This window comes from Sus scrofa, chromosome 13 (assembly GCF_000003025.6).
Source record: "Sus scrofa isolate TJ Tabasco breed Duroc chromosome 13, Sscrofa11.1, whole genome shotgun sequence".
Classification (NCBI taxonomy): Eukaryota; Metazoa; Chordata; class Mammalia; order Artiodactyla; family Suidae; genus Sus; species Sus scrofa.
In genome coordinates this window covers 200,196,672-200,206,767 of record NC_010455.5, presented here as the reverse complement: position 1 = coordinate 200,206,767, position 10,096 = coordinate 200,196,672, and the positions used below count along the sequence as shown (strand labels likewise).

The 10,096-nt window shown below is 46.5% G+C and overlaps 1 protein-coding gene and 1 long non-coding RNA gene across 2 annotated transcripts in view; one reads left to right on the top strand and one right to left on the bottom strand.

Moving 5' to 3' along the window:
- On the bottom strand, positions 830–2,864 carry LOC110256439. Its single transcript, XR_002337941.1, has 3 exons — positions 2,774–2,864; positions 2,089–2,176; positions 830–1,008 (listed from the first exon to the last, which is right to left on the bottom strand). It is a non-coding gene; the product is annotated as an uncharacterized LOC110256439 (long non-coding RNA).
- Positions 5,056–10,096, top strand: part of CLDN14 (claudin 14) — a 79,917-nt gene continuing 74,876 nt past the window's right edge. Inside the window, exon 1 of the mRNA XM_021068341.1 lies at positions 5,056–5,190. The gene's annotated coding sequence lies outside the window, so the exon portion shown is untranslated. The remainder of the gene's footprint in view (positions 5,191–10,096) is intronic.

The window sequence follows — 10,096 nt, the reverse complement described above, 5'->3', positions numbered from 1 at the left end:
GCTTATAGATTTATTAGTAAAGTAGAAAAAATACAGCACGTCGTTATCTCACCCCGTCCTCCAGTCATCCAGCCCACCTTCCCAGATGTAACCACATGAACAAGTTTCTCGCTGACGTTCTAACATAAGTACCATTAATGTCTTTTTTTTTTTTCTTTTTTATGGCCACACCTGCTGCACATGGAAGTTTAGGGCTAGGGGTCAAATCAGAGCTGCAGCTGCCAGGCCCAGCCACAGCCACAGCAACACCAGATCCTTAACACACTGAGCAAGGCCAGGGATCAAACCTGTATCCTCATGCAGACTATGTTGGGTTCTTAACCCACCGAACCATGGTGGGAACTCCCCTGTGAATGTATTCTAAACCACCAAACCTATGGTATGTGGAATAGTTTTCAACTTGAAAATACGGTTTTTGCTTTACTCAAACTCAACATCCTAGGGAGAGTCTGGCTTGAAAAATACTTTTCATTTAGCACCAGTTTTTCTATTGGTGTTTGGGGCAGCATCACATTGCTGTGGGAGCCATCCTGCTCATCTCCTACCCCACACACTAGACGTCAGTGCAACACTGCCCTCCCTGCAGTCGTGACAACCAAAAATGCCCCCAGATATTTCCAAATGTCCTCAGGCAAGGGGGTGGGATGGTGGGGCAAAACCAGTTCATATGAGAACCACTGACATACTGTGGTTATTTAGAACATACCCTCCATCTCCTTAGAAAAGGGATTGGAGGGACTCCAGAAGATTCAGAATTCTAACAAGCATGAAAATACTCATTAAAGATTGACTCTTGAAGTTGAACATTCTTAAAGCTTGGTGATGGACATATGAGGGTTTATTACAGTACTTGCTTTCTTGTGTATGTTTGAAATTTTTCATAATAAGAAAGATAAGTGCATCTTTGCAGAGGGGAAGCAAAGGCAGAAATTAGAAGATGGACATAAAGTACATGGGCTGAGTAAGGTCTTGTCCATTTTGCAAGGGGTGGGTTTGAATCTGGAATTCCTGCAATCAATCCAAAGAAATAACAGGATCAGTTAAAAGCACAAGAGTCTAGAGATGAAAAAAAAAAACATAAACCAGTTGTTCAGAATAAGTACTGTTCTTCCTAACAATGAAACTTGAAAGAAATGTTATAGGACAATCGTTGACTAAAAGAATCAGCAGAGGGAGTTCCCTGGTGGCTTGGTAGCTGAAGGATCACTGTTGTCACTGCAGTGGCTCTGGTTGCTGCTGTGGCACTGGTTTGACCCCTGGCCCAGGAACTTCACTAGCAGGATACAGCTTTTCTCAGGCTCCCCTGGAAATGCTCAGACTCTAGGATGGTGTCTGAGACTTTGTTCTCTTACTTCTTTAGAAGTGGGCCAAAGAGATAAGTCTAATATGCACTTTAGTAAAAGTGATTCCACAAGGAATGAAAACAATCCACTCCCACATGCAGGTCTTTGAAGACCTGAATTAATCCAAGAACCAGCTTTAGAGGGGCTAGAGGTTGCATGGTCTCAGAAACATGATTTCTCTCCAAACTTTTAGTAAGTCCAAAGTGATAACCTCTGACTTTCCTGGAAGGTGGCTGTTCGGGGGAAACAGTTTAGGTCCCCCTGGCTCTCCTTCTTGCCGTTCAAGGGAGAGCTTAAGGCCTTTTGGAAAAACAGCATCCCTCAGTGAGGCTGGACCTGTAGGAAGAGTTTGGCATCCCTCTTACCCCTCCTCCACTTAGCCATCCAGCAGGGCTGTCTGGACATCTTCTAGGGACCAAGGAGCAAACTTGGTCTTTAAAACTCTGAAACTTTGGGCTATTATTTTAATTGGGGGGGGGAAATAGTTAACCTGCCTATTGCAAGGATGAAAACATCACAATAAAGTACCAAAGAACCCCCAGCTTTTGTAAATATAACTTCCCCTTGAAGTACCGTCAGATACAGAGTGAAGGTGGATACAAACATATTGCAAATATATATATGTATATATATATATTGGCCTGTTTTTTTCTGAATATTTTAGAGAGAAAAAAATTAAGCTTGAATGATCCCAAATCCTGAAGCCTTGGGAAACCTTTAAAGAGACGTGGGCTCAAAAACCCACCTACTCAGGGAACTTGCAGTCCTTCGTATATTGGTGAGTTCAAGGTTTTCTTGTTTTGTTTTGTTTTTTGTCTTTCCTCCAGCGGCACCTGCAGCATATGGAAGTTAAGTTCCAGAGCCAGGAATTAAATCGAATCAGAGCTGTAGCTGCAGCAATGCGGGATCCTTAACCCACTGTACCCCAACAGGAACTCCACATTGGTGGGTTCTTGACGATGATATATTTGATGGTTATCTTTGATCTTCTGTGGGGATAAGGGTCCTTCTCTATTCCAAACATACTGCATTTACTCCTGGTACCAGGAGAACCATCAGGAACAAGCATTCCCCCAGGTTACTTGGGCACCCAGAGACCGAAGTCTCCTCACCCAAACCCCAAATGAATCCCTGAGCCTACCTGTCACTTTCCTTCTACCCATTCAACCTTAAGAATCCAAGTCTCCTTAAAATATGGCATTTGAATCTCCACTTGTTAAAAATCAATTACCCAGCCTCCCAAATCTAAGCAACTCCCGTTGCTTTAGTTTAAATGGAGCAGGTAGAAAAGGGGCTGGAGAGGAAGAGAGAATCCTCGCAGGAAAGAGGGCCCTGCCTCCTCTCTCTCTGCACAGGTTTAAGAAATGCCTCAAACCCCCAAGGACCCCTACATGGGTTTGAGGTTGTAGAGTGGTTTACTTTTCAATTACCAAAAGCCACGCAAGCTGTTTCACATGATATCCACAAACACTGCAGCCCCGGCCTGATATTTACAACCCCTCCAGCAAGCAAAAGGCGATCTGTACCCGTCCCGCCTCGGTAGCTGGGATTAATGGCCAAGAGCATTGTGGTTTTGTTATTAAGTTACTTTCAGCAATTAGTAAATTTATTGTCCTAATTACTTTCACATGGCTGCTCCCTGCACATGTCTTACTTGGAGGACAGCCTCACAGTCTTGCCCCTGTCATCATATTTCAGTGTGATGGCTGCCCATCTCTCCCAACTGTCCAACCCCATCCAAAGCTGATTTGCAGTCGGGTCAGCAGGAAGGAGGAGTAAGAGTTCATTCCAAAGTCCACAGCATATTTGGATAAAACACGGAGAAATTTTATTTTGTCTTGTGGGGCGTCTGAGGGGGAGGGGATAGCTCACCATGGTTAATGCACAATATTGTCCAAATTCTACCCAGCTTCAAATGTGCTGTTCCTTCCAAATACCAGCTTCAACACCTCCTAGTCCTCCTATGGGAACAGTCAGGTGGTGGGGGCAGGGGTGACCTGGGAGAATTTCCTTCTAATGTCAGGGGCTAAGATTTCTAGGCACCCAGTATCCAGCTTTACCTGTGGATGGGGATGAGGTGCTCAGAAGTCTTGGCTGATCCCTGGTTCTGCCCCCCGGGGCTGGATTCCCTGGCACTTCTTGCTTAGGTACAGGGCACTGTCTGGAGTGGTACCCGTCTCGTGAACAGGGGTGGACAGCAGCACGGTGGAGCCCAGTTCGAGGACCCAGCAGGGCATGGTGTGATCCTGCTGGTCTCCTACTGGTTCCTGGAGGGCACCCACTGCCCACCCGGCTGGTTGGCAGCACCCTTGTAATGGGAACCTTGTTGGCAGGAGCCAGGAACTGATGTGACTGCTTCTTGAGTGTCACCCACTGGCCACTAGCATCACAGCCAGAGCAAATGCAGCTCAGCATAGCAGGTGGGATTGGTGACACAAGCCACCTGTCTGCCAGCAGCTTGGGGACACTTGGGCGACTTAGTTCCCTCAGCTAGTAATAGTCCGTCCCACATTCTCTTGCTCGCTTTAGAAACCAACTAGAAATTTAGGCAAGAACGAGAAGAAACATCATGTAATGGGTGTGGCCCTTTTCAAAACACTGCAATGTGTATTTCAGTTTATTTTGGCCCCATCACATTTGGAAATGAGGGTGAAACATATGTATGCATACATACACACACATATACACACACACATACATATAAAATAAAAAATATATATACACATGTATAAATGTGTGTGTGTGTGTGTGTGTGTGTGTGTGTGTGTGCGCGTGTGTAGGCACAGCATTTCAGAGTGGGGCCCTGGAGCCAACTGCCTGGTTTTAAGCCCTGCTTGACTACCCACTAACTGTGTGGCCTTGGGACCCATTGTCGCAATTTCCCCTTTTGTGAAAGGGGCGCAATAAGATACATGTCATTAGGTCGTTGTGACAGTCACATAAAGCAAAAATGTGAAAGCACTTATCATAATGCTTCATAAGTGCTGTCAGTAAATAATAACATAGTTGATAAATGATACTTGCTAGAGGGAGGTACTTTTTCAGCATCTTATCTTCCATCACTCCCCTTGCCCTTTCTGGGTAATTGCTCTTATCTGCCCCCCCCCATGTTATTTCTTTATTGTGTCTCCCCTCCCCACCAAATGGAGGCTCTAAGAAAGCAGGGACTTGGTTTTTTTCGTGGCTATATCCTCCCCCTCCCTCACACACGTAGCCCCGGCACATAGTAGATGTTCAATGAATATCTGTTGGGGGAAAAAAATGAACCAAAAAAAGGCATGGAGAACGGAGGCAGCCAGTTAGTTTCTGAGCGCCTCAGTATGGAAACTGGGACTCCCTCCACCCCAGAGGTCAGCCCCAGCCCCAGCCTCAGCCCATGGGTCCCTCCCTGTCCAGGGTAGGGGGGTGGGATTCACACCTAACAGGCCTGGCCCGAGGGGAACCTGCCCAGGTTGTGCGCGCACATTTGAACCTGAAAGCAATATGCAAATAGATCCCCAGCCAGAAGGCAGTGCACTGTGCGGAGCTGGCGGCGAGGGCGTCCTGGGCAGAGAGCAGCGCTCCTCCCCAAGGTGGCGGCAGCTGCGGCCACAGGACAGGTGTGGGCTGCGGAGGGATGGAGCCGCAGCGGTAATTCCACTCCTCCACTCCGCAGTCTCAATTAGTCAATTATTCATCCGCTCCTCGCGCGTGCTCAGCCACCTGCGGGCCATTGAGGCCCCAGTGCGGCAGGGCTGCCCACGGAACGCGGTGCGGCTGCACCGCAGGCAGCTGGCTCCAGGATCCTACCCTGAAAAGCTGAGGACCCATGAACGGCCATGAGCTGGTGTGAAGCCGCCCAGAAAGGGTGAGTTCGAGGCTGCCGGGGTTTGGTCATCCCAGGCACCTCCTGTGTGCGTCTCCCTTAGCCAGGGTGGGGCGTTTCTTCCCGCTTCGGGATATTTAGAATGGAATCTGGTTCAGGTTGGCCCCAAGGAGCTTACAGTGTCTGGAATCCCCCAAGAAGCAAGTTCTGATGTAAGAGAGGTCTACCTGGCTATGGCGGGGTGGGGGGTGTCAGTTGAGCAGATAGAGGACAGAAACAAAGGAGTTCATGCGAATTTATTTCCCTTGTGACAGGGACAAGGCCTGGAAACTGTCGCGTGAAGCTTGCTCTCCCAAAAGCCAAGTGAAGTCAGAATTTTCCTGGTGGTGGGAGGCGGAGGTGGAGACGGGGGTGGGGGTGAGGGAAGTGTGTAAGGTTTATCACATCGTCTTAGAAAGTCTGCAGTTCACTCGCAAAAGGAATACACACACATCTTCAGAGAGAGACTCGTGAATGATATACACCCCAAGACAAATGAACCTTAAGTTAAATCAGTGGATACCAAGATAACCATCACAGTGACATGATTAAAAATAAAACCAGGAGTTTCCGTCGTGGCTCAACGATTAGTGAACTCCAATAGTATCCATGAGAACGCGGGGTTCCATCCCTGGCCTCGCTCCGTGCGTTAAGGATCCAGCGTTGCCATGAGCTATGGTGTAGATCGTAGATGCAGCTCGGATACTGTGGGGCTGTGGTGTAGGCTGGCGGCTGCAGTTTCGATTGGACTCCTAGCCTGGGAACCTCCATATGCTGTGGGTGCAGCCCTAAAAATAAATAAATAAAAAATAAAAACGAAACCAAAGACCTGTACCCTGGACCAGTGCTCCCTATGGTCCATTCTACTGGGTGTTTGAGCTGTCTTTTTAGCTTTTGTATAGAAGGGCTCTGTATTTTGTGTTAAATTGTTATTAACAAAACTTTGCCGTATTTATCCTTGGCCCTTACAGAAGCTATGTAGTGATAAAAATGCTTTCAAAGTAGAGAATAAGCATAGTTTCATTTCTCCACATAAGTCAGCCTGCTTCCGGTGTTTGGACGATGTCTTCTACAAAATTCACATTTTCCCTTTTTTCTTTGGTTGCTGGGAAGCTCAGAGCTAAGTTTTGTGTTTGCAAACATAACAGCTTCTTTTAGATTTAAGACATATGATTATTTCCATCCTTTTGTTACTTGGCTCTTGTAGTTTCTCTCTCTCTCTCCCACACACACACACACACACACACACACACACACACACGCACACACCTTTTCAATAGAGGGTTTTTTTTTTTTTTTTTTGCATCTGTGACTTTTAATGCAAGTCCTTTCAAATCATCTTTGAAAAAATATATGGTCAGGGTAAACACAATGAGCTCGATGCCTGATGAACCTTTAACAAGTACCACCTGGTTAATTGACTGACTTGAAGGGAGGAGGTATTCTTCAGAAGATGAAAAACTCTGCCCTGTGTACTACAGATGTTCCCTATACCCGTCTCTTCCCTTCTCGTTGTGTTGCTCTCTCTAACTGGCACCAGGATTTGCTTAAACCAGAGATCTACAAGCCACCCTTGTTTCCCTTCTTTTCTCAGCCTGTTGGCAAAACTTGTCAGCTCTATCCACTTCTTTCCTACTTCACCAGCCTAGTTTAAGAATTATATGTCTCACCTGAACTACAGCAGTAGCTTACAGGCTTGCTCACTTGCACCCAACTTGCCGCAGGATAATGTTTTCAAACTTAAGTCACATTGTGTCCATCCACTGCTTAAGATGACTCAGTGGCCCTCCATCCACTCAGAATAAATGCAGAGCTGCTTATCGCCACCTGTGAGGTCTGGCCTGATGTCACCTCCCAAGCCCACCTTGGGTCAGTTTCCTCCAGCCTCACCTGGCCCACCTCACGTGGCTTCTGCAATTGGCTTCCTCTTCCCCCAGTCTCACCTGTGCTGACTCCCTCCTTCCCCTCCTCTAGGACTTGACCTCAAATCGCTTCCCCAGAGACACCGTCTTGAACCACCCCCGTTTATGGCAGAAAAAGGCAGGATTTCAGGGGTAGCGCTGCCCAATGTCCAACATCAGTGAGAGTGATCAATGCCATCATTGAAATGGACCCCATATGTTGCCCTTAGAGGACAAATCAATTCGTAATAGTTGCATTTACAGGTGTACATATAACACACACATATTTGCTTGTTTCATTACTTATATTTCCCGCGAGACCTCAGGCCCCATGAATACAAGATCCTTATCTGAGTTATTCACAAAGGTATGTTCTCCTTTGGCACATTGCCTGGCCCAGGGTAGGTGCTCAGCAGATGTTCTCAAAAGGATGAATGAGTGATTCAGAGCGCATTCTCAGCATCCCTTACACTGAGATGAGCAGCAACAGAGACGGCCCAGCCAAAGTCTGGAGTGAGGACAGTGTAGGAGGTCTGGCTCCAAATCCATGGTTAAAAGCTCAGTTTAGAGAGCGTCACTGATCAGCACCCTCCGTGTAGGGGTGGAAATGGGAAGGACTCAAGTGGGATTTTTGCAGCCTTGGAAGTGCTGCTGGTGGTCAGGTGCCAGGGACTCCCTACTGCTTCTTCTTCTGACCATGTCTGGGTTCGGGTGATCCCCACAGTTAGAGGAGGAGGTCCAGGAGTGTCGGTACTGGTTGGGTTGCATGCTGTCCACGAAGACTATGGAAATAAAGAGGCTTTAATAGAAGCGGCTTCTTTGGAACTCTAGCACCCCAGTTCTGATGCACGGGTCTTGTTGGACCACCTAAGAGGCAACCAAGTCCATCTGCCTCAAGTGAGTGGGTCACAGATCTCAGAGGGAGTCTCTCCTCACAGTGGCACTGGGCAGCTCCACCCTCTGAAATTCCATTCCTTCCTGCCATGCTGCTCCTTTGCCCTCCTCCACCCTGTGACAATGGTGACATTGTGGTGGGGGTTACCTTCTTTTTTTCTTGCTAAGTCGATGACTGTTCCTTGAGCCCTATCAGTAGTGTTTGCCCCAATCATTGACGTTTGGGGCACACCTAGGGTCCCCAAAAATGATCTGCCATCAGGTTTAAAACATCTTTGGTTGATCTACAAGTGTTGGAGTTTTGTATACCTCTGCCCAACCTCCTGTGAAAATTTTCAAACACACAGCCAAGATCAGAGAATTAGGACAATGAAAGACTCTCTGCCTGGATCTAGCAATTGTTTACATTTTGTCATATTTGTTCTCTCTCTCTGCATATATATAGGTACGTGTATATATATATTATATACACATATATGTATATATATATACACACACGTGTTTCATTTTTCTCATCCATTTAAAAGTAAATTATAGGAGTTCCTGTTATGGCGCAGTGGTTAACGAATCCGACTAGGAACCATGAGGTTGCGGGTTCAGTCCCTGCCCTTGCTCAGTGGGTTGAGGATCCAGCATTGCCGTGAGCTGTGGTGTAGGTTGCAGACGCGGCTCGGATCCAACATTGCTGTGGCTCTGGCGTAGGCCAGTGGCTACAGCTCCGATTCAACCCCTAGCCTGGGAACGCTCTGGCAGGAGCGGCCCAAAGAAATAGCAAAAAGACAAAAAAAAAGTAAATTATAATCATGACACTTCACAATAAATATATCACTGTCTGAAAAACATTCTCTTATATATCCCAATACCATTAGCACACCTATTAAAATTTAACATCATCTGCTGTCCAGTTCATATGCAAATTTCCCCAAGTGCATCAAAAACATCTTTTATAGCTGTTTGTTTGTTTTGTTTTTTAGCTCAAACCGGGATCTAATCAAAGTTCAGAATGTTGGTTGTTGTGTCTCTTTGTCTCTTTCAATCTAGAACAGTCTCTCTGCCTTTTCTGTTATGGCTTTGACTTTTGAACTGCCCGGTCCAGCTGTTTTATGGAAAGCCACGTTCTGGATCTGTCCTGGCTGTAGATTTGTTTTTGGTTGAGCGATGTTAACAGCATTGTTTCATGTACAAAGCTGGGTCTCTGCCAATGGTCAATTTCCTCAAGATTCGGTACTGTGCAGGTTTATTTATAAACTGTCTCCTCCTAGAAAGAATCTAAGGCCATTTACCATGAAATAGAAAGTCTGTTGAAGAAAAGAGAAAATGTTTTTAACATGGAGAGAGATGGTGGAGGGGAAGGAGAAGGCACATATGTCATAAACATATGTTAGTGCTGTTAGCGTAACTAAACATGAGATTTAATTTTGAGTTTCTGGCTGCCAAAGCACAAATGAAAAAAAAAAGTTAAAAAAAATCTTCAGGACATATGAGCCTTATACACACTAGTTTTATAACAGTAATAGGTCCCATGAATCCTTAGACAAATGACATCAAAGTAATGAGCAGCTTCTTTAACAGCTTCCTAAATGGTTGAGGAACATTCTTCACTGAGCTGCTTCTATAATACAGAAGGTCAAAGCCAGGGACACAGCATTAAAACGGAAGGTGGTGAAATCATTTTCTAAAGTGAGTCAGTCCAGGAGTTCTTGTTGCGGCTCAATGGGTTAAGAACCCAACTAGTTTCCATGAGGGTATGGGTTCAATCTCTAGCCTTGCTCTGTGGCTTAAGGATCTGGTGTTGCCACAAGCTGCCATGCAGGTCACAGGTGAGGCTCGGATCTGCAGCTCAGATTCGACCCCTAGACTGGGATCTTCCATTGCTGCAGGCACGGCCATAAAAAAACCAAAGCGAGTCTAGTCCAGAAGTTGATGTCTGCATCTAACCTGGTGCAAGGCTAGAGCTGATGTGCCCTGAGGATGGGTGGACTGCCCAGCCCTGACTCTTGTCCTCAATTCCCGCTGTCTCCGTGGGCCACTGGGAACAGGTCCTCAGAAGCACTTGGGTCCCAGCTGGACCCTGATCCCAGCTGAACTCTGGGGGGGAGGGGGCAGAAACAGAG